This window comes from Medicago sativa, chromosome 1, assembly GCF_051527215.1.
Source record: "Medicago sativa cultivar Bolivia chromosome 1, Bolivia_mono, whole genome shotgun sequence".
In the NCBI taxonomy this organism is placed as follows: domain Eukaryota; kingdom Viridiplantae; phylum Streptophyta; class Magnoliopsida; order Fabales; family Fabaceae; genus Medicago; species Medicago sativa.
This window is the reverse complement of record NC_140749.1, coordinates 52,489,648-52,517,578: the sequence shown is the minus strand read 5'-3', so window position 1 is coordinate 52,517,578 and position 27,931 is coordinate 52,489,648. Positions and strand designations below refer to the sequence as shown.

At 31.7% G+C, this 27,931-nt stretch overlaps 3 long non-coding RNA genes and 1 pseudogene across 5 annotated transcripts; 1 reads left to right on the top strand and 3 right to left on the bottom strand.

Moving 5' to 3' along the window:
- The first annotated feature begins 1,712 nt into the window (after positions 1-1,712).
- On the top strand, positions 1,713-3,752 carry LOC146955267 (putative pectinesterase/pectinesterase inhibitor 7; annotated as a pseudogene).
- Positions 3,753-8,345: 4,593 nt separating this feature from the next.
- LOC146955266 (uncharacterized) lies at positions 8,346-10,430 on the bottom strand. The gene is made up of 4 exons (XR_015009111.1): positions 10,192-10,430; positions 10,026-10,115; positions 8,875-9,558; positions 8,346-8,706 (listed from the first exon to the last, which is right to left on the bottom strand). It is a non-coding gene; the product is annotated as an uncharacterized LOC146955266 (long non-coding RNA).
- A 1,474-nt stretch (positions 10,431-11,904) lies between these two features.
- On the bottom strand, positions 11,905-12,607 carry LOC146955265 (uncharacterized). Its single transcript, XR_015009010.1, has 3 exons — positions 12,484-12,607; positions 12,212-12,246; positions 11,905-11,950 (listed from the first exon to the last, which is right to left on the bottom strand). It is a non-coding gene; the product is annotated as an uncharacterized LOC146955265 (long non-coding RNA).
- A 7,955-nt stretch (positions 12,608-20,562) lies between these two features.
- Positions 20,563-26,303, bottom strand: LOC146955264 (uncharacterized). Of its 3 annotated transcripts, none has more exons than XR_015016545.1 (6): positions 25,467-26,303; positions 22,725-22,916; positions 22,187-22,448; positions 21,259-21,351; positions 21,055-21,162; positions 20,563-20,978 (listed from the first exon to the last, which is right to left on the bottom strand). It is a non-coding gene; the product is annotated as an uncharacterized LOC146955264 (long non-coding RNA). The 3 variants fall into 3 exon arrangements; XR_015016546.1 differs by having other exon boundaries at positions 21,055-21,157; XR_015016547.1 differs by having other exon boundaries at positions 22,187-22,413.
- Positions 26,304-27,931: the final 1,628 nt, after the last annotated feature.

The following is a 27,931-nucleotide window of genomic DNA, read 5'->3' as shown; positions in this document are numbered from 1 at the left end:
GAAGAGTCAACTATGTAACAAAATGAGTGATGGGTGACTATATATCTTGTAACTTATATAGAAAAAGATGTTCTTTTAATATTTAGCAATGATGTTATTTTAGCTCATTTTCAACAAATGGATATGTACTTGCAGTGAGTACAATATCTGAAACTGGGGTTTAGTTTGTTTTTGTCATGCCCTGAGAATGATCTCAAGAGGGAGTATTTGTAGTCTTTTGTGGGCTTGTAATTCCGTGACTTAGGCCCCAAAAAACTTGGGCCCTAAGTCAGGTTTAGAGTCTTTTAGATGTTTCTAGAAGCCTTCTGAGGCAGCGCTCTTAGAGGGACACACCTAGGGTCGTTTGGGACCTTTTGGAGGGTGTTGTGCCCTTAATTATATATTGACGGTACACAGCCTACCAAGCACGAGTCTTGGGACAAGGCAAAGTGATTAATTATGAATTCGATAGTCCATATCCCCCCCAAGCACAAGTCTTGGGACAAGCCGAAGCGGTTAGTTATAATGTGTTGGAACAAAATGTGTTTAACGTTTCCCTTTGAGTTTTGATGATAACAAGGTATTAAAAATTATCAATTGGATATGCTAATATTTGTTCAAGTGTGCAGGACCATAGACAAAAATTTAGTGTCTCGTTTAAAGTATAGGTTCTGGAAGAACAAATGAGAGCAATGGAATTAACAAGAAGGAAGCTTGAAGCATCTGAAGAAAAGAGGTTCTGAAGACAAGTGGTTCTGGAGTACATCAGAAGTTGACGTCATCAGAAGTAAGATCACCAGAAGCTGACTTCATCAGAAGTTTTGAAGATCATCAAAAGTCCTGTATAATTGCTTTGTGTCTTTCTTCTCTCTCTCTCTCTCTCTCTCTCTCTCTCTCTCTCTCTCTCTCTCTCTGTTTTTATCCGCTACATTTAGATTATGATCATCACTTCAGAAGCTGGATTCTATCTGCTTCTGAACAGTGACTTCAGTAGGAGAAAACGAAGAAAAAGCTAACACAATTCAAGCCCCTCTTCTTGTGTTTTTCTCACCTTCATAATGTTGCTATTCGATATTGGAGTATGGGCGATATCTGCATTTTACAATACCTTCGACAAGTTCATTGGTGTATGGCATGGGCGAGCTCTTTGCGGCGCTACAGTACTCTGTAACTTTATTTAATGTAATATTTATGGGCGAGCCTGTCAAGGCACCCTAGTACTCTTATCCGTAATTAATACATGTGCTTTTTTCTTTCCTATCATCATCTTGCTTTGTTTTTCTAATGTTTCGTACTTAGTGTTTGATTAAATATTTTTTCTTTTTTTATTTCTTTTGGAAAGGATTTGCTTGTGGGAGGTTTCTTGAGATCCCTTTTTGGGAATACCTCACTATGGGGATTTTTGCGACCCCTTTTAAGGAAGACCTCGCTATGAGGTTTTTTGGCAACCTTTTTTAGGGTAGACTTCCTCGTAGGAAGTTTGTATACGTACACCATTACATTGAACATGATGAATGTTTAAGTTCATCCTAAATCTCTAATGAAATTAAATATTCACAATAGTAGGTTGGTTTTGGTGAATGCATTCACGGTAGCCAAAATATCAACATCAAAGATACAAATTCCTTGTAGTTAGCTACTAAGAATATAGTTGACTTTTCTTCATTCTCACTAACGATATTATATTAATGTGGCAAAAAATATTTATAGCTACTATATAAACCCCAGAAGCCATGCATCTTATATTCATCCATCTATCGATAACAACCCTTTTATCCATTCGTCCTATCTACTTTCAATCTTGTTCTTTGTATCATTGTGTATAGCAAATAATGTTCCACCTGAAACCATTTGCAAGGGTACCATAAACCCTACTTATTGTAAAACCGTTCTTGGTAGTGAAAATGGAAACATATATGACTATGGTCGCATTTCTATTCGAAAGTCCTTGTCCCAATCCCGTAAGTTTGTGAACTTATTGGACTCATATCTTCAAGGTAGTTCGTCTTTGTCTCAATCCACAATTCGTGCTCTTGAAGATTGTCAATACCTTGCTAACCTAAGTTTTGAATACTTATCAAACTCTTATGGCACAACAAATCATTCTATTAACGTTCTTCCAACTTCTCAAGCCGAAGATTTTGAAACTTTCCTCAGCGCAGTTTTGACTAACCGACAAACATGTTTGGATGGTCTAAACACCACAGCTTCTGATCAAAGAGTGAAAAATGACTTGTCATTATCTCTCTCCGATGACATAAAGCTTCATAGTGTAACCCTAGCCTTGTGCTTGAAGGGTTGGATGCCGGAGAATAAAATAAGAACATCATGGCCACAAAAAAGAAGACACTTGAATTTCAAAAATGGTAATTTACCATTGACGATGTCAAATAAAGCACTCGCTGTTTATGATTCAGCTAGACGCCATGGGAGAAAACTACTTCAAACCGATGAAGATAGTATTTTGGTAAAAGTGATATTGTTGTTGTTAGTCAAGATGGAAGTGGAAACTTTACCACTATCAATGATGCAATAGCTGCTGCACCAAATAACATAGTTGCAAGTAATGGATACTTCCTCATTTTTATCACTGAAGGTGTGTATGAAGAGTAAGTTTCTATTGACAAAAAAAAGAAATACTTGATGATGATTGGAGTAGGAATCAATCAAACAATTATCACAGGAAATCGCAATGTCGCGGATGGTTTCACAACATTCAATTCAGCCACCTTCGGTAAGAAAAATTAATACTTAGACATATTAAAATAGACCACTGCAAGAAATTGCTACATATTCACAACTCATTTAGCGACCAAAATCATAACATTATTTTTTTTCTTTCTGAATCAAGAGCGAAATGACATCATATCACAAAAAAAATTAGTAATCTATTTCGCAAAATTGTTTTGAATAACGATTGATAATTTTGGTTGGTTTCTAACAACGGATTTTCTGTAGTCCGCAATTAATCAAACAAACATTGTTAACCTATATTATGTCATGACTTATGGCATGCATAAAGATACATTATATGTCAACAATTTCACTAACTTGATGCTTCATCTGGATTTGCAGCTGTGGTTGCTCAAGGGTTCGTGGCAGTTAACATAACATTTCGCAATACCGCTGGAGCAGCAAAACATATCAAGCAGTTGCACTGAGAAGTGGAGCAGACATGTCTACCTTTTATAGTTGCAGCTTTGAAGGGTATCAAGACACACTATATACACATTCTTTGAGGCAATTTTATAGAGAATGTGATATCTATGGAACAGTTGACTTCATATTTGGAAATGGTGCAGTTGTTTTGCAAAATTGTAACATCTATCCTCGCCTTCCTCTAAGTGGACAATTCAATGCTATCACAGCTCAAGGTCGAACCGACCCGAATCAAAACACTGGAATTTCTATTCAAAATGCAACTATTAAACCAGCAGATGATTTGGCTCCTAAAGTTGGAACTGTTCAAACATACCTAGGGAGACCATGGAAAGAATATTCAAGAACAGTTTATATGCAATCCTTCATGGATAGTTTCATAAACCCTTCTGGTTGGCGTGAATGGAATGGTGATTTTGCATTGAGCACTTTATATTATGCAGAATATGATAATAGAGGAGCAGGTTCAAGCACTGCAAATAGAGTAACATGACCTGGTTATCATGTTATTGGTGCCACTGATGCAGCAAATTTCACAGTGCTAACTTTGTGAGTGGTGATGATTGGATTCCTCAAACGGGTGTCCCTTACATGAGTGGATTGGTATAGTCAAATTCAAACACCTACTATACCAATTTGTGGAATTTTTATTTTGACTTTGCTAATAGTACTTGTTTCTTTTTATAAACATTTCTTGTAACAAAAAAAGAAAGACATTTGTGTGTAGTTTCACAAGGGAATATGAAAATTCATTGTAAAGATTATTCTAAACTAATTAATTAATAATTAATGTTTGTGCATATCTCTTTTCTCTCTAAAGTATGTATGATTATCAATGTTTTAAAATATTACACAGTCAATTATTTATGGTAGGTGATTAGTGATTGTTCATATAAATGTAGAAAGAGATGCGAACACAACCAATGAGGATAAACAGTGCATCTAGGAGTCAGTGTGCATCAATCTCACTGGTGCACACTGGCCCCTAGGTGCATTGTTTGTCCTAATCAGTTATGTTGGAATCTGCTTTCTAGATTTTACAGGTAAGTTCACGTATACATATTTGAACTTGAATCCTCTATTGCCGACTTTATAGTGGAACCGGTTTTAGATCGTTAGATTAATAAAGATAAATAAAATCCATTCTCTAAATATAATATTCTGCGGTTTGACAATACCCTAAAACCGGTCGTAGATTATCCAATTTGAGTAGTTGCACCTCATATTTTAATTTTAGATATTAGCCATATTCAGAAAATAAATTAAAATATTTCAGTTTTTTAAATAAATTGTAGTCTAGACAGACAATCAATACTACTAAGATAGTGATATAATTGATGTCTATTTGACAAAAACATGGATAAATAATGTGATGACTTTTGAGGCATACACATTTGTTTTTTCTTATTTTTGTTAAGTTGACACCTATAAAATCATGTTTCGGGTCACAAGACGAGGAGAATCACTAACTTCTACTTTTAACAAACGATTTATTAAAACAATACTACTAAGATAGTGATATAATTGATGTTTATAGTCGTTAAAGTTTCAAACGATTTTCAAATACAGTTTCGACCCCGACTAAACAATCTCTTATCAATTGCAGGTCATAACATTGAGAAAGTATCCAATAAAGATGTCACTAGCCACATGGATTTGCTTTATTGGTGCACTTCAAAGCAGTGTTTTGACTGTTTTCATGGAGCGCAAACACCCAGTTATAGCAAGCACATAATGCCTAAATAAATTATGTGATTACACACAAACCGGATGCAAACAAAGCAATTTGGCGCAACAACCACTTATCTGAAAAAGCTACCGCTCAAAGCCTCTAAAATCCCAAGATCATATAGCGCCAAAAACGCAGAAATGCAAAGCAATTTTAGAATGACATAAAAAAACAACTAGAATACTAATTGATAAGAACACCTACACCTGAAAACACTCCTACTCGAAGCTCTAATCAAAATGTTGCTACCGATTGAACAAACAAAAAACTCTCGACTCTTTCTTTTAAATGAAAGGTTGATTTTAAAATTCGTTAAAGACACATACTACTTAAATATCCAATTATTTGTAGATTAATCCTAAGACAAATGTATGTCCGTATGAACAAAATAAAGTAACATGAATTGAGTTCTTATATTAGCTCATAACAACCTACACCGGAAATTAGATCTAGCACTCTTTAGAAAAATACAAATTAATTTTAGATCTGAAATTAACTCTACACCATAAATTGGAAAAACAAAGGTAGTAACATGTTCCAATATAACATGTTCCTAATTTATGAAACAGGTTTAAGTTTAAACAAAAAAGAAACATTTTAATTTCAAAGATATGAAATTTTCTACAAATTTCTCAGCAACCAAACAACAAGGAAAGGGCATAAAACACACAAATCATCATGATAAACAAATAGCATGAAATATCAAAATCCAACCCCAAAATTCATAAATTCAATAGACTTTTTTTTTTTTTGAATAAATAAATTCAATAGACTTGTAGGCTAAAATACCAATAATCAAGAGAAAACAAATTAAAGGAAAAAGGAAAAAGCTTACCAAAACCAAAAGGAGAATGAAATTTTCAGCATTTCAATATTATGTGCAAGGCTATGTAATTAAAACTATGAGACCTGTTTTTGTGATTGCTTATACTCCTTTGCATTTGATTATAGTCCTAACTTTGGCTTGTATTTTCCTTTCGGAGAAACTCCACCTTGGACGGTATATTATAGCAACCCAGAGTGTATTCCTAACACTTCTAAAATTTTTGCAAACTAAATAATTAATTTAGTCTCTAAAATCAAACACCTTAAACTCTATGATACATGACATTAACCGAACTTTCAACATAATATATAGAACTGAAAAATCTTTGATTGCATCAACATTAGTCTTTTTGGATCGGTAAATTTTTACTTTAAATATTTTTTCCCGAAAACATTAATGTGATCAATGCTTTTCAATTTCAAGAATTATTTTGAAGTTTCTTTAATTTAAGAGATCACATTATACAACGACTACAATTTTAAAGATTTAATTGATAATTACGCTTCTCATTCTCACAACTTATTTCTTTTCTAAAGTTTCATTCATTAATATCAAACATTTTTGGTTAAGAATGTCAAACTCATATTTTCCACTTTGATTTGTTTTATGTACATCAACATTGTTGGAGGAGTGATGCCAAAATTGATGTCAATGATGATACTAAACCTCAATCGGTCATAATTGAAGATCAAACAAGCAAAGAGAAGCAGTGAGCATTATCAAATTAAGTGGTCACCTTATTGGGATATATCTATGACCATATATAGTGTGACATGACATTAGTCTAACAAAATATGAAATGCATATCTTCCTATTGTGTTGCATTGTTGACTTTAACAGAAATAAATAAAAGAGAATCTTAACGATTATGTTCAAGAATGTTTCATTGTGTACGTAACTTTTAACTTGTGCTCAATACCTTAAATTGTCTGAACAAATTGAACATGAAAATGAAAAAATTAACTAAGATGGAAGGTCTGGAAAAAAAAGGAAATAAATTGATTAATCAAGTTGCATGTAAAAATTTAAATATAAGTATAGACATATATTTTTGCATATTACTTTGATGTACACAAGAAACCAAAGTTGATAGAAAGGGAAGCATTTGTAACACGACTCTTCTATATGTGATGTATTAAACTATTAATTATTAAAACTAGAAACATATATGTTTGCAAACAACTGAATTGAAACGTAACTTCAATAAAGATTATGAAATAATTATGAAATATAACACAATAACTTGTGTCGCATTATGGAAAGAAATAATTACATGTCCAGCCAAAAGCATTTCAATTCTTAGAAAAAAAAATTGTAGAAAAAGTTATTTACAAATACTAAAATCAAGTCTCACTAACCAAGTGCAGACTTTGCATCTTCAAATCGCGATGGACAGGATGCATCTTTAACAAATACAACAGTGTGTACTTATAAGAAGATGCAATAAAGAACATACCTGTGATGCAATGAAGAACATACCTGCGATGCCAGTGGCCAGTAAACAAAGGTACTTCGCAATAGGAAAGAGATGTGTAACACTTGTATGGTCTTAGAGCTTGTCCTGCATTGAACAATCCCGCCTAATCAGCCAACACAAATACTCATAAGTCATAACAAGCAAAAGAAAGAAAGAAAAAAAACCTAACAGTCAACTTCCTGTACTCACCGGAACTTTTTTCTGAGTAGCCGCCACAAACCAAATATTTTCCCCTAACGCCAATCGGGGTTATCCCTGCAGATGTAACAGCCTTGAAAGCATGCTCTATTTGAACACATTACAGGAAAAAACTCAGAACAGTATAGGTGACCAAACAAATTCCACGATTCATGTGAACAACAATGTTGTCAATTGCAAATTTTAGAGAATAGTTTTTATAAAGAGAAATTAAATTAAATTTGTGAAATTAAATTTGGGGATTAGGGATGAAAGACATGACTTTGGGGATTAGGTTTTAGGGATGAAAGACATGACTTTGGGGAAGAAAGATGAAAGAAAGTGGGAGAACGAAATTTTCAGGAAAAAAAAAAAGTGTGGGAATGAAAAGTGTGATAAGCAAGTAAAAACATGGCAATTTTAGTGTTGCAAAGTAGCCGTTTTTTTATCGTGATCTAACGCATAACATTTAGCAAAAAAAGGGAGTATCTAAAAAATATGTATTGTAATGAGGAGTATCTAACGAAGCCATGTGATCATATGAGAAACACACAAAAACCATAAATCCCTTAACTACTAAAGTCTAAATATTTCTAATTAGAGGTGTACTTTCTTCCATACCTATTGCTTTAACCTGTTTTCTATTCATGCAATTGATGATAGTGAAGTAATACCTAAACACGTGAGTAGGCCTTTTTTTTTTTTTTTTTATTGAAAGAACTAGTTACAAACCCGTGCGAACTTGTAAAAAAATTGTTCCAAAGAAAAATGAGCAAATCAACGAATATTGCACAAACACTATTTATCTTTATCAAAATATTTATGAAAGCTTTACCAAGTCTTGATTCATGAAAAGAGAATATATTTTGTTCGTTAGTTCAGGAAAACATCAGTGTGATTAAGATGAAACTAATTGGAACCAATGAAGGAACCAATTATGTGTAAATTACTTACATATAAGTCAAAATTATAAAAGCAAGCTCTATGTCATAGAGTTACCAAAAAGGGATTAACATTAATATTTACATGACACAAAATGAAAGAAAGAAACAACATCCCCAAATAAGATTGTTTTGGATTAGAGTTAAGGTGATTTGTCAAAGTGGTGGATGTTGAACAACAAAAATTTATTTGGGATGTTCAAGATCAAAGATTAGTTTACCAAATACCTACACACTTGGAATTTTGAAAGGTTGAAATTTAGCAACAAAATTAATTAATAGTACAAAGGAATAATCCACATTCTTCTTCGACATAAGCTGAGATATTGCAGGTAACATTGTTAAACAGATTCCTTTCCAAGGGAGGAGTATCCAATAGATTCCACATATCAATTAACTTCGAAGCTAATTCTTTGAGCTGCACATGTTGAAGAAAAAATATTATACCATAGACTAAAAGCCAATCAGAAATTAATTCAAAATATTTGAGGTAAATTCACTTCCTAGTGTTATAAACATGAATATTTTGAGACAAAACCACATAATGCAAAAAATTAGAAATAATTGAAAGCTTGCAGTTAACAACCTTGTGAAGCCTCTGCTTTTTAATGTCTTTCAGCATCAAGAATGTGTCAGCGAGCCTAGCAGTAGAACCATTCAAGCGTGGATGAACCTCAGTACTGGAGGAGTCCATACCAAGAACAACACATATATCATGCACAACGTCCAACATATCTTCTCGGCTATGACACAAATGCAGTTTAATAACAATTTACAAATTTGAGGTAAGTAACCATTGTTGCTAGTACTTCTTGCATAAGATGCAACAGTTCTAACTAAAGCTTGTACTTGACCTTCCATCCCCTATTCATGTGAATTGGATGCAACAATACCTCTCCTAAACAACATTCAACACATACAAATCAGGACATATGAGTACCAATCTGAATTTCTCCATAAAAAAACCTGCAAAATCGTAAAAAAAAATAAAAAAAAAGGATATATACAATGTGATAAAAAAAAATCAGCCATCAACAGACTTATATAGGAAAGACAAAAACACAACAAATAAATGGAATAAAAGCACCAAGACTGATTCAATTTCTCAAAGTGGACAACAATCATTCATTATAAGAACCAAAATCAGTACTCAAAGTGGACTAAATACTCCTATTCAGCATCAATAATTATCATATTACAGAAGAGAACTCACCCGTTGCAAATTTCTTGACCATGCACAACGATGAAGTTTATTTCTTTTACTCCTTTGCTTCAATTGATATCACCCAAAGGTTATGTAACAATGAAATGAGATATAGTTAGGTGCATTTTGAGGAAGCGAAATCGCTACTGAAGCAAGTCATTAAAAAAAATGTCAAACTTTCAAGATTGATTATGTGCAAACAGTAACTCCAACAATCAGATAAGGAAATGAAATTTTTCACTTTGTTCAATTATACATTTCACAAGAGGATACAAATCTACCAAGGAAGCAAAATATCGCTTAGTGTACGTATTACTTGTCAATCACGGAATAAAGTTAAGATTAAAAAACATAAAAAACAATCACATTATTCTGGTTAAAAATCATAAGGTTGTCACATTATAAGGCCTCACTACACTATTTACTTGAAAAAAAAAATTCGACAAGTTTGTACTATGACCTCACTACACTATTTAATTTGCTAAACATTGTTAAGAACAAAACAGAAAATTTAAAATAATATGCCAAATTACTTCTTTGATTTGAGGTGCTCTAGGTGGATGAATGTGAATATTGAACTTCTTTAGAATAGCAAAATCAGTCATGGAGGAGTTTGAAGTAGCCTGAGAAGTGTTACCAGAAAGTGCTACATATTAGATGAGATTAGGAAAATGGCAGTTTTTCAATGGATGTATGTACCTTTGAATCTTGCAGAATTCCTAGCATACCATATTGTAGCCAACATATTGACAATGGCTGCTTTGATAGCAATCTTGCATTGAGGACTCCATCTCCTGTCACAAATCTGCAAAACGTCTTCTATGCTATTGAAATGCAGGTTGAGATTGAGAGTAGCAAAAAGCAAGTTCTATATTCTGATAGCATAAGTGCAGTCAAATAACAAATGAAAGGTTGTTTCAGTATGCTTCAAATAAAGATTACAGATGGAAGGATTATTACAACGTCTCTCCATTAGTTTCTCATCTGTAGGCATTTTATCATGCATCACTCTCCAAGCAATCAAAAATCTAGATGGAGGTATATCAATGATCCATATGGTCTTAGCCCAATGCAATTTCTGATCTTTGAAAAGATAGGCATCTTTGAGGGAAAGGTCACCAGATGGAGTATTCATCCAAATGAGCTTATCTGGACTGGTTTATGCAGGAATAACCATTGAATTTACCAGTTGAGGTAGATTAGGAATGTTAAGCGAATAAATCAGAAGCATATGACATAGCTGTATAATAAAGCAGAATGTTGTGAACTCAATACAGTGAGTGACTCTAAGATGCAACGTATGGTTGAACATAGCATGGCATATAATAGTTGTATTTTCAATATTGTTCATAGGAATTATAACTTGTGCAGTTGTATTTATTTATGAAAGTTAGTGAAGATGATCCTAACTGATTTTGTAAAAATATAACAATTCAACATAAGACTATTTTGTAATACTTTTCCGAGACTTGTGTTTACATCACTAACTGATTTGTTTCCTAGCCAATGGGGCAGTTCAGTAACTGACTTGTGTAGATAGAAACTAACAGGCATTATTGGTCAACTACGAATAGTTAAATTCATCAACTATTTATCTCAACAGAGACTCAAATAACACTCTTTATCTCAAATAGAGACCGAAATAACACTATTTATCTCAAATAGAGACAGAAAATCTGCACAAAGACTACATAGCTTCAAATCAATTGATGCACAGCTTAATCACAACCTTTCATCAATTTATAAAGAAAAAAAATAAACTAAAATCAGGAATTTTCAAAGTCACAACCTGTCAAGATTGATGCACAGCGTAGTCGAAAAGGGTAATCTGTAGCTTCAAATCGTCGTGTCATCAATTTGTTCAGGATTATGTCGTCCAGACCTATAATTTTTAGTTTGAACATGCAAAAAAAAATTATATAAAAGAAAATATGATGTGATTTGCTTAGTTGTTACACACAAATGATGATATGGTTTTTCATTTTTATATAAGAAATTTTAAAAATCTAAACATTTACACTTATTTCCTACTAAATGTTTTAGTGATTATGCTGCTAGAAATAAAATCCTGCTAAAAATTGTCTAATATTATAGTGGATAAAAAGTTCTGTTTTGTAACTCATGTTTCATCTTTTTGAAATTGATCTACGTTTAAGGAATCACCTAGCAATAAACGTGACAGTCTCTACCAAAGAGTCTCAACAAAGACTATGTGAGTAAATATTCTGTTACATGAATATAAGGGAACAGCAGAGGAGCTTATTTATTTAATCAATCGACGCCAATACAAAATCGAAAGAAAAGAAAGACAGGCAATATGTAACATGGATCATTTCCTGCTTTCCATGTAAACTATTAAAAAGTAAAATAATATGATAAAATATTGACCCAATGTACACTGCAAACACAAAGCATTTACCTTTTTTGTCAATTGTCCCAAATTTGCAAAGGTTTATTCCTAGAAACAGAAAAATCAAAAACACTGCAAAATTTCAGTAAACAATCGCAATGAACATGTGGAATTGAAATATGAAATAAACTGACCAAGGCACATACAAATATTAGTGAATAATCGCAATTGAACAACACTTGTTTTCATACAAAACTGAATCAAAATATTTGAAAAAATCTGAAACAAAACTGAATTCAACATGAAAATAGAAAATCAGTCATCTATATATGAAATAAAAATGAACAGAAGCAGAGGAGTTTATGATACCTGGATTCCATAGGCGACTCAGAAGTCCTCATTACCTGTCGTGAGTTTATCGATGACTTTGTAGCCTTAAAACAAACTAATTCAAGACTACTTGTAAACTTTGTTTTCTAGATATATATGTAAAACACAAGGTTTCAGAATAAAATTTTGATATAAAACCATCAAAAGCAATGTCCATATTTTGCAATATTCCTTAAAAACAATTTAAATTGGGACTAAACTTGTTTTCTAGATATATGTAAAACACAAGGTTCAAGACACAATATACTAACCTGAATATAATTCAGAGGATTTTTTTGTATTTCAGTTAAGCTGAGTGCAATGCCTTTCTTTAAGTCACGAATCAACTGAGCCTTAGCCTTCTCTCCCAATATAACATACTTTGTCTCTTTATCAAGTCCTATAGTAACAAATAGGTTTGGAACCATTACCATCATTGTTATCAAAAACGCGACTAAGTCCCAAAATCCTGGTTTTTGCGACTTTGCGTAGCTTCAACGACTCAAATCCATAGCAAAGTCCCAAAAACAGGCAAAATCCTATCAAAATTGCACAAAGTCGTGAAATCCATTCAAAATCGCAGGATTTTGATGGATTTTGAAGGATTTTGTTCATTTTTTGATAAGGGTTAATTTTTGACTCGATTCTTAAATTGACTCGATTTGAATTCATGACCTGGTTCTATAAATACCCAAAAGGGCCAAAAAGTTTCATTCTTTCACTTCCCCCACACTTCCTCAATAGTTACACGGGATTGTTCATTTTTCAACTAGTTCAAAATGAACTAAACCTAACTAGATTGCCTCCTTCCTTCAATACATTATTGTTTCATCTTCAATCCAACATCCATCATCTTTTCCATTTCTTCTTCACACTGATTTCATATTCGTATGGATCTACTTTATTTTGCTTATTTCATTTCCATTTACTTTCTATTATAAGTTTTTACTTTGTTCCTTATTTCTTTGATGATTTCATTAAGTATTTTAGCTTTCCAAAAAATGGTGTACTCTGTCTTCATTTTGTTTTGTTCTTCATTCTGTTCATGATTTCATTTTACTTATTCTGTTTGCATTTGGTAAAAATCTTTTATTTTGTTAGGCCTCTCTAGTCTTTGCCTTGAAACTTTTTTTTTTTTTGAAGAGGCTAAAATGAAATATATTACCACATCAAAAGGTCGTCCCTGGCACAAGGTATGTCAGGGAAAAACACCATAGTCTAAACAATACTCCCTCTGTTTCAAAATACATGTTCAAGTCAACCACTTCACATATGCCAATGCACAATTTCGACCGTTAATATCTTTAATTATCCAAAGTAAAAAATTATAAAAATTTAATATTTTGAAAATATTTGTCGAGACAAATCAAACAACATCTTACATGCAAATATTTGTATTTATACATTAGTTAAAAATTACGGTCAAAGTAAGTCAAGTGAATAGTGGATATTGCAAAAATTGGACATGTATTTTGAAACGGAGGGAGTATTTACAAGGGAAAACAAAAAACTGTGACCAAAGAAAGCAAATAACTATTAGTCTATGCCCAAAATAGTGAATATGGACTAAGACACAAATCATGATAGTTGAAGGGAAGAGAAGGAAATTTCGGGTTCAACCACATGAAAGTAAGCAACTTAATTTTATCAACCACCTGCATAATTGAGCACTCTTTGCCTTGAAACTTATTAGCCTTACTAACTTGTGATCAAGTATTTTGTTAGGCATTTAGGATTTGCCTTTAAGTATTTTGTCTAGGTTATTTAGCATTATTATGACCACTAAAGAATATTTGCATCTAGGCTTTGAGTCAATTATGTATATGTATTTTGTGGACTTTGAACTTTAGTCATTTATGACTATATGCAATTTATAACATATATTTAGCATTATTTTTATTTTGGTAGAATCCTCGATTTTGATTGCGATTTTACGAGTCCCGACTTTGCTATCCTATATTGATTCTACAAAAGTCCTTGAGTAAAATCCTTCAATTTTGATTGCGATTTTACAAGTCCCGATTTTGCTACTCCCTTTCGACTTGAAGTAAAGTCCGGATTTTGATAACCTTGATTACCATTACCATTACCAGGTTTTATCTCGAAATATTTCAACATTACAAATTTAGCATCAGTCTCGTTATCTTATAAACAATTTAGCCAAATGAAAACAATATTTCACAATGGAAAGGTTATAAATTTTTTCGGGAATAAAGTTATATTATGATCCTTGAAATTGCAGACAATTGTGGGCAAATACAACTGATGCAATTGTGGATGTGGACATTCAAAACACTCATTGCAGCCATCGCAATACACACACAAAGAGCAAAACTTACCAGAATTCAACTTGCCCAAGGCCCTGCTTATTTTGACAGAGGTGGAGGTGATTCCACCACAAAGACCTTTGTCCGAAGAAACAGTAATTACACTATCATCACATAACCATAATCAATATAAATAAACATATCTTTTCAAAGGAACAAACTTTTGAATTATATGAAGTTTTTAGATGCTAAAACCACACAATAATTTAAAACCAAACACAATAGTCAGATTACAAAAAATTCTCAATACATGTCAAAATAAATTATTTAATGAGATAATCTTACCCTTCTACCTCCATAGCAATCACATTCAGTTTTGTAGTGGATCCATTGCTTTGTATCTCCCTCTCACTTCCAAGTCTGGTCAAAACTCCAATGATATCTATCAAGTTAAAACAAAATACAAATGATATTTAGATATGAACAGACATTTCTTATCATATCTCCCCAAAAGTTAACTAACATAATTTAATTCAGAATATTAAACAGTAACCAGACAAGTAATCCATATCAAATGAACCCCCAACAATCTCAGAGATAGGAACAAAACAGTAAGGGGACTTGGTGATTTTCAAGTTTGGTAAATTACTAATTGGAGAGTGTGTTTTTTTTTACTAATTTCCAGATAACAATCATTTCAATATATCCAAGAAAGTAAACCAAGACTATACCAGTTCCAATGTTGGTTTCAAATTCTGCATCAGAAGTCTATACCAGTTTTTCTCACCTTAGATACAACATTTAGAATCCTTATCATATAGAATTTAAAATAAAAAACTATCAACTTGAAATGCAAATTTTTAAGTAGGAATCAAATCACTAAGTAATATTGAACAAAACTTATTTTAAAATATAACTCACCAAATGTCATTCTCATTCAAATTTCGCACGTAGCCATATCTATGAGCCCTACACCTAATGAAATCAGTTCAATATTCCAAAGAAGTTAGCAAAAATCTCCCTAGTTTCAAAAAGAAATAACAAAATCATGATTCAATAGCAAACAAAAATAACACAATCAGCAACCAAATTCTTAAAATTACTTAGTGATCAAGCAAATGATATCCATGGCCATCTTTAACATCAATTGATCACAAACACTGATTCAAATGGCTTATAATCTGTTTATTTGCAACTTAATCACAACTTATTGCTTTTCTCTAAACATTTTACAATTATCTCAAACATGCAACCAAAATCAAATTAAAAAGAACCCAAAAACATATAAGTCAATTTTAAAAAACATTATCCAATACTCATCAAAAAAACAAAACAACGCAAAGAGAGCAAAATCACACAAAAACAAAACAAAATAACAACAAATAATTGACATAAACAGCATCAACTCCCACAATCACACAACCTTATGCTTGATGAGCAAGAAACCTGCACAAGATGATAAAAAAACATGCTCAGCACAAACCCAACATGCAATCGGACATGCATCACACAAAGAAAACAACTAACAGCAAAAAAGCATCTAATCATCCTAGACAACAATCGAAAAACCCTTTTTGAAAACATGCAACCAAAGACCAAATTCCAAAAATGGGAAATTACCAAGATGCAATTGGACATGCATCACACAAAGAAAACATAAAACACCAAAAAAGCATCTGATCATCCTAGACCACAATCAAAAAACCCTTTTTTAAAACATGCAACCAAAGATCAAACAAAACCCAGCGAAAATGTAGAATAACAAAGATTGAAACATGCAATAGATCAAAAAGCAAACAGATGAAGCAAACAAAAAAATAGACCAAATCAATCATCTTTTACACTTAATCGATTTCAATTTCAATCGATGGTATGAGGAGAACGATACCTTGCAATAAAACGAACAACACGTTCTCTGGAAGAAGGTAAGAAACAGAGACAGCTCTGATAGTTGTAGTTGGAATACAATGAAATGAAGTAGTGGGAATTTCATACCCCTCCATATATATATAGGGGAAAAGAGGCATTTACTAATTTACAAAAATACCCTCATAAGGGCAAAATCGTCAAAAGCACGACAAAGATTGTTCTATTTAGTTTAGTAGATGTGGTAGACCTTTTATTCTTATTATCACTAGCGTACAGACGTGCCCGTCTGTCCGCTTTTTCTACTGTGCTAACGCATGTATCTACACAAAAATGATAGGTTGAAAAAGAAAATGTTACATTTGAATAGTAGTTATTCTATGAATAAAGAGATAAAAAATAGACAGTAAGAGAATAAGAGAGGATTATAACACAATATAATTGTTATTTATTAATTCAAATAGTTGTAAACATAAGATAATTGGCATATCATAATTTAACACACTTCATACTATCTAAGATGCTCACAATAAAATAGAAATATAAATGAAACTTAAGAAAATTATAATATCAACCTGTTATCTAAAACCTTTCACTGTGATTCCAAATGCACAATTAATCTCTTTAGCTCTTTGCCATTCAAAATATAATTTCTTTAACACTTTTCATCTCAGAAGCCTAAAATAAAGTTTGTTACATAATCACTTCATTAAAATGTATTTCAGAACATGTATATATATTTACCATTTGAGCATTCTCCCACTCCTTATGGTTCTTATTCTCCACTCTATGGTTAAGGTTGGAATGAGTTTAGGGGTTGAACTTAGGTAAAGTATACTTGAGTAACACAAAGCAAATATCAAATAAGTTCAGAGGTACAAAGCACAAAAAATTGGGTCTTTATTTATAGGTATGTAGGAAGAAAAAAAAGCCAAAACCAAACTATGAAATAAAAATATAAGACATGTCCATCATCTCTATTTACATCACTTTCATTTTCTACAAAAGAAATGAAGAGAATCAAATTAATTGTAGAAATAGAATAAGAAAATATTTTAACTAAAATTTAGTAAACAAAACTCTCTCTCTCCAAAAACCTTATGCCCCCTTCCTTCATCATTTCGTGCGAGTGCTATATATGAGGATTTGCATTTAGGCCACGCTGAAAAGGTGACCTCAATGGCTCCCTATTTTCCTTAAATATTAGTTTTTTTACTCTCTTCCTCTACTCTTGTCTTCCATCTCACATTGAACCTAATCGAAAACAATAGTAAATGAAAAAAAAAAAAAAAAGACAGTTAAGGTTAAAGTTCAAAAGTCAAAAACTGAAAATGATAGTAGTAAAATCGTACGATTTCCCTCTAACCCGCTCGCTCAATTTGTTGGTTTCTACTAAGCACGTGCAAGCACCGGCTTCTTGAAAGATAACAACAAATCATTCTATATCAATTCACAAAATCACCTACATTTTCAAAAATAGGCCAACCTTGGTTACAAAATGTTGTCAACATATTTAATGTAGTTACTTTAAATAATAATATGGTTTTTGAAATTGATCACACTATTATGAACAAAATCTGAACAGTTTTATAAAGGTAAAAAAAAAATACGTAGAAGAAAAACCGTAGAACAAAATCTCCAAATTAAAAAAAAATAGGAAACGAAGAAAAAAATAATGGTAAAAGAAAAGAGGTGTGATCTTAGTATAAAAAGACATGGATGAATATTTAAAACCGTAGAAGCATAACACACAAAATAAGAGAGTTAGCAGTAACCTACTTACATTTCATGGTCGTCCCATTCTTGTTCCCATTAATAGTTATGGAAGATGACAATAGGAAACCACTTTCATGAAGAAAAAAATGAAAACAAAGGAAGGTTAGAAGATTCTTGTTCAAACAAAAAAAAGGATGATTAGAAGATTGAAACATAATAGAAGTTACATCAATTTTCCACACTTAAAAAGGGATTAAAATATAATGGGAATTGCATATGAGAAAACTAAAGAAAAACAAATGAATACAATAAATCATTGTAAGTGAAGTTACTAAAGAAAAACAAATGAATACAATAAATCATTGTAAGTGAAGTTTGAAGAAAAAGTTAATGAAGGATATAATAGAAAGAAAAAAAAATTGACCAATAAAATCACCAACTAAATTATCCATTCATACTGAAATCGAAATTAGAAATAAGAAGTGTATGATGGAAAAAAGTGGTAGAAGGGAAATTGTGGCAGAATGTTGTAATGGAAAGGAGATTGTAAGGGAAAGAAGTTACATTTTAATTTTGAAACATGGTGACGTAACCAACTTCACTTTTAACTGTTTATATATTGTTTTTTTTGGAATATTTGCAATTAATTAGGGGTAAAATAGGAAAGAAAATAGGCTACACCAAAAAAAGTATTGCTTTTGTTAATAGGTATAGATTTAATGCTGTGTAAATGATATTGCAAAAAGAGTAGTGAAGATAACAACACTTAACATTCCCTTTAAGAGATGAGACCTACGTGAAGTATTAGATGAAATATTTGTGAGATTCTACCATTTTAACAATACAAAGTGGTGGGATCTACATAATTTTTTTTATCAATTTTCACCTTGGGTGGTAGACCTTTAATTCATATATTATCATAACTTATTCTTATTATAATAAGGTTCTCTTTGAAAAATTGTGGATAATTTATCCAACACATAATAAAAATTAGCCATATTAATAAATTTGCAAGTTTCACCCATAAACTACTATTGCAAGTTTTTTTGTTTGTAAACTAGCTACCTCCGTGTGTGATAACACATGAAATACATTGTCTAACTAGTTTAATTTTCATTTGTTTTGCATGGTTATTGGATTTCTAATTCATCCAATGTCGTAGTTCTGCTGCCAAGTTCAAATTGTTGTTCCAATTCAATTGTTGTTGCCTGCCGTGTTGTATTTATTTTCATTCCTGGTTGGTGCGATTAACGAGCGTGGTGCGATTAACGAGAGTTTTTCTAACCCAATTCCAATTATTCAATTTTCTACCGCCGCGGCTGTTTGGTTTATTAGAGTATTATTCTCTTGCTATTTCTTAATATTAATATGAATTCAAAGAAAATAGGTTTAGATTATTATTTTATTTTTTTGAAAAAGCTAAATTAGCCCACTCAAATTGCCACCAGAGAGAATCGAACATGAGACCTCGAGGAGGAGAACACTCCCAGGTCGCAAACCAATTACCACTATGCCAAAGATTATTATTTTATTATGTCTGAGTAGTTTACATTGAGTCCGAAATGTGAGGGTCGTCACATTAATGATACTCTGATGAATCGTATGTTATATAATTGGAACGAGAAGTGTATTTTTAGTCCGAAAATTCTTTTTTTTCCTTCAAATGAAAAGCTTCGCTACGAAAGTAGAAACATAGAGATATTGTTTACGCGTCAAAAGAGCGGCAACGATATTGGACTCTAGAAAATTAAAAAATTAATTTTAACGGAATAGGATTTAACTCTCAGTCTCTGAACAAACAAGGTGAATCTTATAAGAATATGTTTGTTTCTTCAGAAAGTAAAGTTGAGGTCATAATGTCTGACAACATATCTTAACATTTTGTCTATTTGCAAAGGAAAACTAAGTTTGTGCCCTGGAAGTGTCATTATTGTGGAAGGAATGGTCACATAAAGCCTATTGTTTTGAACTACATGGTTATCCTAAACAACCACTAGTGCAAATCAGGTATACAAAACCTGTTTTTTAGAGATTTAAGACCTGTTTTTGTCGGGGTTATATCAGTGGGTGTTGTAAGTTTTAGATACGACACCTGTTTTTTCTAATAAACTGGTGTGATATGTGAATTTGTAACCCCAGTTTTACACTAAAATTGGTGTAAAACCACGCATATAACACCTGTTTGAATACAAAATCAGGTGTCATAACTAACATATAACACCCATTTTTATCAAAACACAGGTGTGAGAAAGCTAGTAGCAAAATAAAAAAAATAAAAAAAAAAAAAGTTAACCTGCAGGCACGGTCACCTACAGGTTATTCAATTCCACAAATTTTTTTTTTTTTGCAATGAATATCATCTAATGTTTCTTCATAAACCAACATAGATATATAACTAATTATACTACAACGGTGCCTTGGGATAAATGCATACATTTCTTATTTTATTTTTCAAAAGCAAAAAGGTAATGAATTAATTAACTCCCTATTAAGCACAAGATGTACAAGGTAGAAAAAAGAACATACAACTTAAGTGTAACCCACATATACAAACTTCATACAACAAATAATACATGAAATGACTATAACAAATAAAAATAATAGTAAGATCACTAACTCGGCCCAATCAAATACATCAATTAACTCTTATTCATCACCCTTTATGAGGTTATAGCAAACAAACAACAACATAAATGTGTGGATCACTCCTAACAAAACTAAAACCACCACACCTCAGATAAGAAATCTATCAGCGATGCTTTATTCATATAAAAAAAGAGAACATGAGTGGAATGATTCTGAAAGCCGGTGATCGTCTTAGGTTGACCTGCTTGTCCAACAACGTCTACTGCTTTGCCAACCCGAACATGCACCAATAGAGGCTTCATGTTCTCATCCATAGTCAACAACATCCTCGGCTCTTACAACAGAGTTTAACTAAGACTAGCTTCAAATTGGGGTTGGGAGAGAGAGGAATTTGATTCACAAACAAACCTGATGGCCAACATGAGGAGCTAGATAACATGGTGATATTTTCCTAACAAGATAGCTTTGATATCGATGCATTCATGCAACATAGAAATTGGTCCTGCAAGCCCTGTGCTATAAAAATTTGAAGTCACCAACTAAATTAATTTGTTGTCTGACAAAGGTTTAATTAAGAGACAAAAGCAGATGGGCAAATAAGGGTTAACTTACGGTGGCAGTAAGACGCAATCAGAATGATAAGGAATAAGTGTTAATAGTCCCGTTCTGAAATGTACAAGATACAAGACCTTGGGCAATCTGCACCTGTAATTTAGAAAATAAAATCATACTCTATTGTAGTACAATGTGTAGCATAAGTATAGAAAATAAAATTTATGAGATCCATAAATAAGATTAATGATGATTCAGTAAGAATCTGTCTAGTTGAGCCAACGCCTGCACCAGCACTTGCTTTATAATCAAGAAGATGTGTCTATGAAAATACAAATCAGAGTAAAATTTGAGTCAAAACTAAATCAACAAAGAGGCTCATTTGAGACAGAAAAATAACATCAAAAATAATGTTTTTTTTTGAAATCATTGACCATGAGCACAACCAACATGTTTCTTAAGCAGGTTGTAAAATGTTTTAACATTAGTACACAAATGCAACCAACATGTTACAAGAAGCATCCTGTTTGAAAACAAGATGCCTCAAAACAGCTGCTGCTTAGCAAGGAGAGTTCTCCACTAGAAATAATTAAAGCCTGGAATGTTAATAACCAAACATTAAATCCAATCAAGGAAAGAAAACAACACTAAACAAAAAAACATTTATTTTGAAGTCAAATAAAACATTTGAAACAATATGCTGCTTTATTCATAGCAGAAAAGACAAGAAATTCGGCCTCAGAGCTTTAAAAATCAAAATGACAGAAATTTTTATTTCTCTCATATGAGAGAAACCAAAAGCAAAGTTAGACCAATTTCTTTAAACATATAATAATACTAAATACTTCATCTTACCTGCAATAGTTAACAAATTTCAATTGAAAAGAAAAAACAAAATAATATCTAGAACTATACGAGAAGAGAAATCAATATTTCTAATTCCTAATAGACAACAACCAAAATGACATTCATAAATAATAGCAGGTACCTTTAGTAAGTTTGATGCAAAAGCTTCTTTCCATTCTGATTTGGCTTTTAGAACAGCTTTTTCTGTTACCCATAGAGCTTCATCCACTTGATTACAACAACATAGCCATTAACAACAACACACTCTAGATTCTTCCATGTAGCCGTATAATATTTTTCCGATTCTTCCAAAGGTAACATTAACAACACACTCTAGAGTACTCGGTGTTCTTACCGAATGAAGTTCACCTTAAATCCACAGTGTCACTCTATTTGGTGAGATCCTATGAATTTTGTTTAATAACTAGAAAAAATAAGGGTTTTACAAGCAGCATTGTTCTTTAACAGAATAATTTTCCTAATTCAAATGAGACAGACAGACAACATCAATAGTATATAGTTAAAAAAAAAAAAAATCTAACATTTAGTTTAATTTAATCAACTCAAACTCAAAATCATCCAACACAAACAGCCCAACTCTAACTTATTTCTTTCACAAAAAATAAGAAACAAAAAATTAAAGAGAAGCTAAAATCAATATACTGTTATAGGAAACTTACACGTTTGAGTTTCACGCTCTGGAGAAAATCTAGGATTGAAGATGCTCCAAATAGAAGAACAAAACGAAGACAAGGAATTGAGTCACTTATAATAACCTTAGGTCATGAAAAAAGAAGGATTTCACCACACAGAGAATGAGTGGTGATCAGAGGCCGTGAACAAATTAGAAGTGGTGAACGGCGGAACTCTACCTGCACATTCAAACAAGATTAATCAATCCTAATAAGCAAACCCAATGCATTAATCAACTACAAACAAATACTAAAGTTACCCATAAAAATATATTAATATAATGATAAAATTCAAGTTCATGAGAAAATATTGATTTTATGGTTATTTTATATTAAATAGTAATACTTATTTTATATTTAATAGTGATTATGAAAAAAGTAGATTTGATTACACTTAATATAAAACTTTATAATAAATTGAAGGGTTAATTATGTTTCTAGTCCCTATAAAATAGCGACCTTGTAAGTTTAGTCCCTACTTAATTTTAATAGCATTTTTAGTCCCTAATTTTGTTTTTCTGCACTAAGTATTAGTCCCTACTCAATTCAAATTTGTTTAATTTATGCTTAAACTCTTAAATTTTTGAACAATTTTTTGCAGACATGTTTAGAACATTACTAAAAGTTCGTCTGCAAAGAATTATTGCAAAATTTGATTTCTACATCCAGATTTTATTACTTTTTATCTTTAACTTTTGTCGTTTTAAAAAATTCATATTTAATTCATTTCATGTCAGAAAATTCTAAATTTTAGTAAACGAACCTTTCATAGTGTTCTAATCTTGTCTCAAAAAAATCGTTCAAAAATTTAAGAGTTTAAGGATAATTAATCAAACTTTGTTTTAGCAGGGACTAAAATTATAAGTAAATTTTTTTTATAGGGACTAAAAATGCTATTAAAATTAAGTAGGGACTAAACTTACAAGGTCCCTATTTTATAGGGACTAGAAACATAATTAACCCTAAATTGAAAATAGAAATGTAAATGAGAACAGTATATATAGGAGAAGACTAGAAACTTCAACATAGATGGTAGTTGATAATCAATGCTTAGATTTACAAGAACCCCTGCAACTCTCATCTTTTACATTTTCTAAGTTGAATGTGTAGTCTCAAGCAATGTGAACTACATATTAGTTGCCAAAGAATAATGATCAAAATAAATTTCCTCCACCTACAAGACTATACCAGGCAAAGTCACATGACTATCTTATTACTATTTGAGAAAAGATTCACAGAACATACACATTTAGAGAGGCTATATAATAACAATAAGCAAAAATATTATAAATGCTTGACAAAGTAAAACTTAAATATTAAAACAACCGTAAACAAGGTTCAAAGTTTTACAAAAATATTTCAAGGTAACATCATAGGATGCAGCGTAATCTACAGAGGACAAAATGCTTGATATAACATAAAATAAATGAACTCTATAGGCTGTAGTGTTGATAGAAGTATGTCTGCAGTAACATATATGAAGCGACTGGTCATTTTATTTCAGAAATACTAGCTGGATGCAGAGGGCCATAGAGCATGATTTAAAGATGCCAATAAAAAAATTCCTATACAACTGCATTATGTGTCAGAATATTGGTTAAATGTAGCAGAATGTGCAAACAAATCAAATTTCTTGTTAAATAAACAGCTACAAGGTTTTCTAACTGCTAAAAATTTGTCTCACAAAAGGAATGAAGGAAAAGATCAATAAAAGAAACATAAGTAAAATGATGATGTAATTTGAGAAACCTAAAACGAAACGAAGTCGCAATCCAAATCTTTGTAATTGAGGTGATTTCATGGACACTGTATCATTCAAGAGATGAGATACAATATGCATAACACTATTTTCCTTCCATGGCTGATCCTTTTCATTCCAATTCTCTTAGAAGTTCTTTTTCTTAAAATTAATTTAACTTAAAGTTAAAAATGGCATATCAATATAATTAAATAAAATTTTCTTTTTAAGAGGTATAATTAAATAAAACTAAAAGGGTGAAAATACAGAATAATTCTAACTTCATTATGCAGATGGTCATAGTTAAAAATCTCTATGTATTATATTTTTCTTTCTTATATTTCAATTCCTTGAACAGAAGTGTAATGTAGATAAGGGCCAACCTAGTTACCATGAAACAATCAGTGTTAAATAGACAGACAAATTTCTATCTTCATACAACAAAATCTTAGTCAGCAAACATCATATATAACATAGACAACTTGCTCAAATCCTTCTTGATATATCTCAAATCCAAATTACTAAACTCTGCATTCACTAAAATCCTTCAGAAAAAGAAAATGAAAAAATTATGACATTAGTATAAGAGTATGTTCTGAAGTAGCTAATAGATTATCCATACTCTATTTTTATTTTTTTTATCAATTCCACTTCCCTCTTTGACATCAAAAGAGGGGGAAAAAAACGCTAAAAGATAAACATTTAAACGAAAAACACAAACATAATATTTATCCTCCTCATCACAAAATTTCAAACAATAACTATAACAATAATTTAAGGATCATTCTACTTGTTAACTTAAATTCAAATATATGTGGATTCCATTGAAATTTTAAAATTATAACCAGATGAAAAAAAAATAACAGTTATGATCAAATTGGTCATTAATAAATTAATGAAATTCATCAAATATATTCGGATTTTCATGATTCTTAACCAAATAACAAATACATCTAAGACAAATCAGTAATCAAAAGGGAAAGAGACAGTACCTTGGAGTAAATCCCAAAAACTCAGAGAGGTGAAAAAGAAGAAAGGCAGTTTCAGTTGAAATCAGACCCATTTCAAACTAGTAATTGGATTAATAGGAAGATTTGGAGTAAATCAGACCCTTTTTAGAACCTGGTTTCGGTGAGGTTGGATGAGACTTCGATTGGATAGCTGCAGAGTAGCAGAGTTTGATTGAACATCGAGAGTTCGATTGAGGGTACAATGAAGACTGAATGGACTTAAGGTAGCTATGGATATTGAAAAAACATAATCGTATATACATAGAGAGAAAATATTGTTTTGTTTCTTTGTTTTTTTCTTCTTTTTTTGAGGGAATTGTTTTGTTTTTTTTTTTTTTAGTTTTTTAGTTAGGGTGGGAGTGAGATGGGAAAGTTAAGTGGGTCCAGGATTGTGAAGAAAAGATTATTTGTTTGTTTTTAAAAAAAAAATGGATAAAAGATATTATACCTTTTTTTCTTAAAATTAGGTTTGCAATGATATATAGAGTATAAATAGCTAAGTTGGTTTAATCTAAAGATTGAAAAGTTGGAAGTCAAGGGTTCGAATCCTAGCAAAGAATTAAAAACATTAACATAACAATTAATTTACTAATATTTCACCCCTTTTTTCTTAAAATCAGATATAAAATAATATTTACAAGTTTGCCACCTTGTTTTTATTTCATGTTTGACCCCATTTATTCTAAAAATCAGGTTTTGAAACTTACACACTTAAACAAAATTTGCAATATATTTACAAAACTGCCACCTTATTAATATTTCACACCTTTTTTTTAATAAAATAGGTATAATACAAATAATTCTTATGTCAATTTTGCACTAGTGAACATTTACCACCTAAGCCTAATCAAGTTGTAATCAAAGAATGGAAACCTAAAGTTAGCAACACCTGTCATATAGTTCACACAACCCTTAGAGCTTCAAAGACTTGGTACTTTGATAGTGGATGTTCTAGGCACATGAATGGTGTCAAAAAGCACTTGGTGGATATTAGGCCGTATTTGGCAAGTTTTGTCACTTTTGGTGATGGAGTTAGAGGTGAAATTAAGGGAGTTGGAAAACTGGCTTGTACAGGGCTTCCTAAACTTAATAGTGTTCTGTTTGTGAATGGACTGTGCAAATCTGATCGGTATTAGTCAGTTGTGTGACCAAGGATTAAAAGTCATCTTTACCAAGTCAGAATGTTTGGTTACAGATGAGAAAAATAATGTCCTTATGAGAGGATAAAGATCAAAAGATAACTGTTATTTGTGGAAGCCTAAAGAAGAAAGTAAAGTTTGTGAAGAATGGCAAGTTGGAAAGCAAACCAAGATATCAGAACCAAAGTTGCAATATCAAACCACTTCAAAAATTCTTGAACGTCTTCTGGATCTAATTAGGGGTACTCAAAATGAGAGTACTGGTGTAAAAAGAAACACTCATGTGGATGTTGATGATTACTCAAGTTTTGATGAGATGAATCTTGCCAGAGATATGTGTTTGTTTGAAGATATTTGTCAAATAATTCAAAGATGAAATGTTGTTGCAAAAACCAGAAGTGACCATAAGAAAAATGTCATGATTCAAAAGTCAAGGATCAATGCTTGGCACGAGGAACCTGGGCATTTCGTGACAAATAGGATGAGGAACTTGGTCCCTCGACCTAAAGATGTAAATGTGTTGTGGATTTACATGAACAGGTCTGAAGTAGATGGTGCTGATATCAGAAACAAGGTTATGAATATTGACAAAACTGTGGTTGTTGAAGATAAATTCATGGTTGCTCAAAGATATGTGAATAACATGCTGGGTATATTGTTAGAACAATGTATTCAACATGTACATTCAAAACTTAATATTGCCAGTATGAGTGTAAGACAAGTGGAGAACTCTAGTCATGTATCTCAACAATATTAATAAGGATTGGGTATGTGACACCCTAAATCCCAAAAATAAATATTACTATTACTAGACCTTGCACCCGTGCTTCCGCACGGGTCAATTGATGGCAAACAAAATATTCAACTATAATGTTAATTCATAATCTATTTGTTCCCTTTAGGATGATTCAAATCATTGTATTTAGGATGATTTGAATGATTCAAAAATTCGCCGCAATCTAAAATGTGAGAACCATCTCCACCATATACTAACAAATACATGTGTTTCATTTGTTGAAACTGACATTAAATATATGGTAGTTTGTCCACAAAGATTAGTTTTCGAATAGTTGTTCGAAACGAATATCTTAATCATTTTGGATACTCGCCACTGCATAGGGAAACATAGAATTATGATTTGAATAATAACTAACTTGAGATCAGTTATGAATTGACTATGGGTAGATGTCGAAAAAATTCCTTTCCAGGAGAAAAAAGGCAAAGTTTATTTGAATGCATTTTGTGCCTTGTAACTGCAATCTTGGTTTAACAGTCACCGCAATTTAAGATATTAGATGCATTGATGGA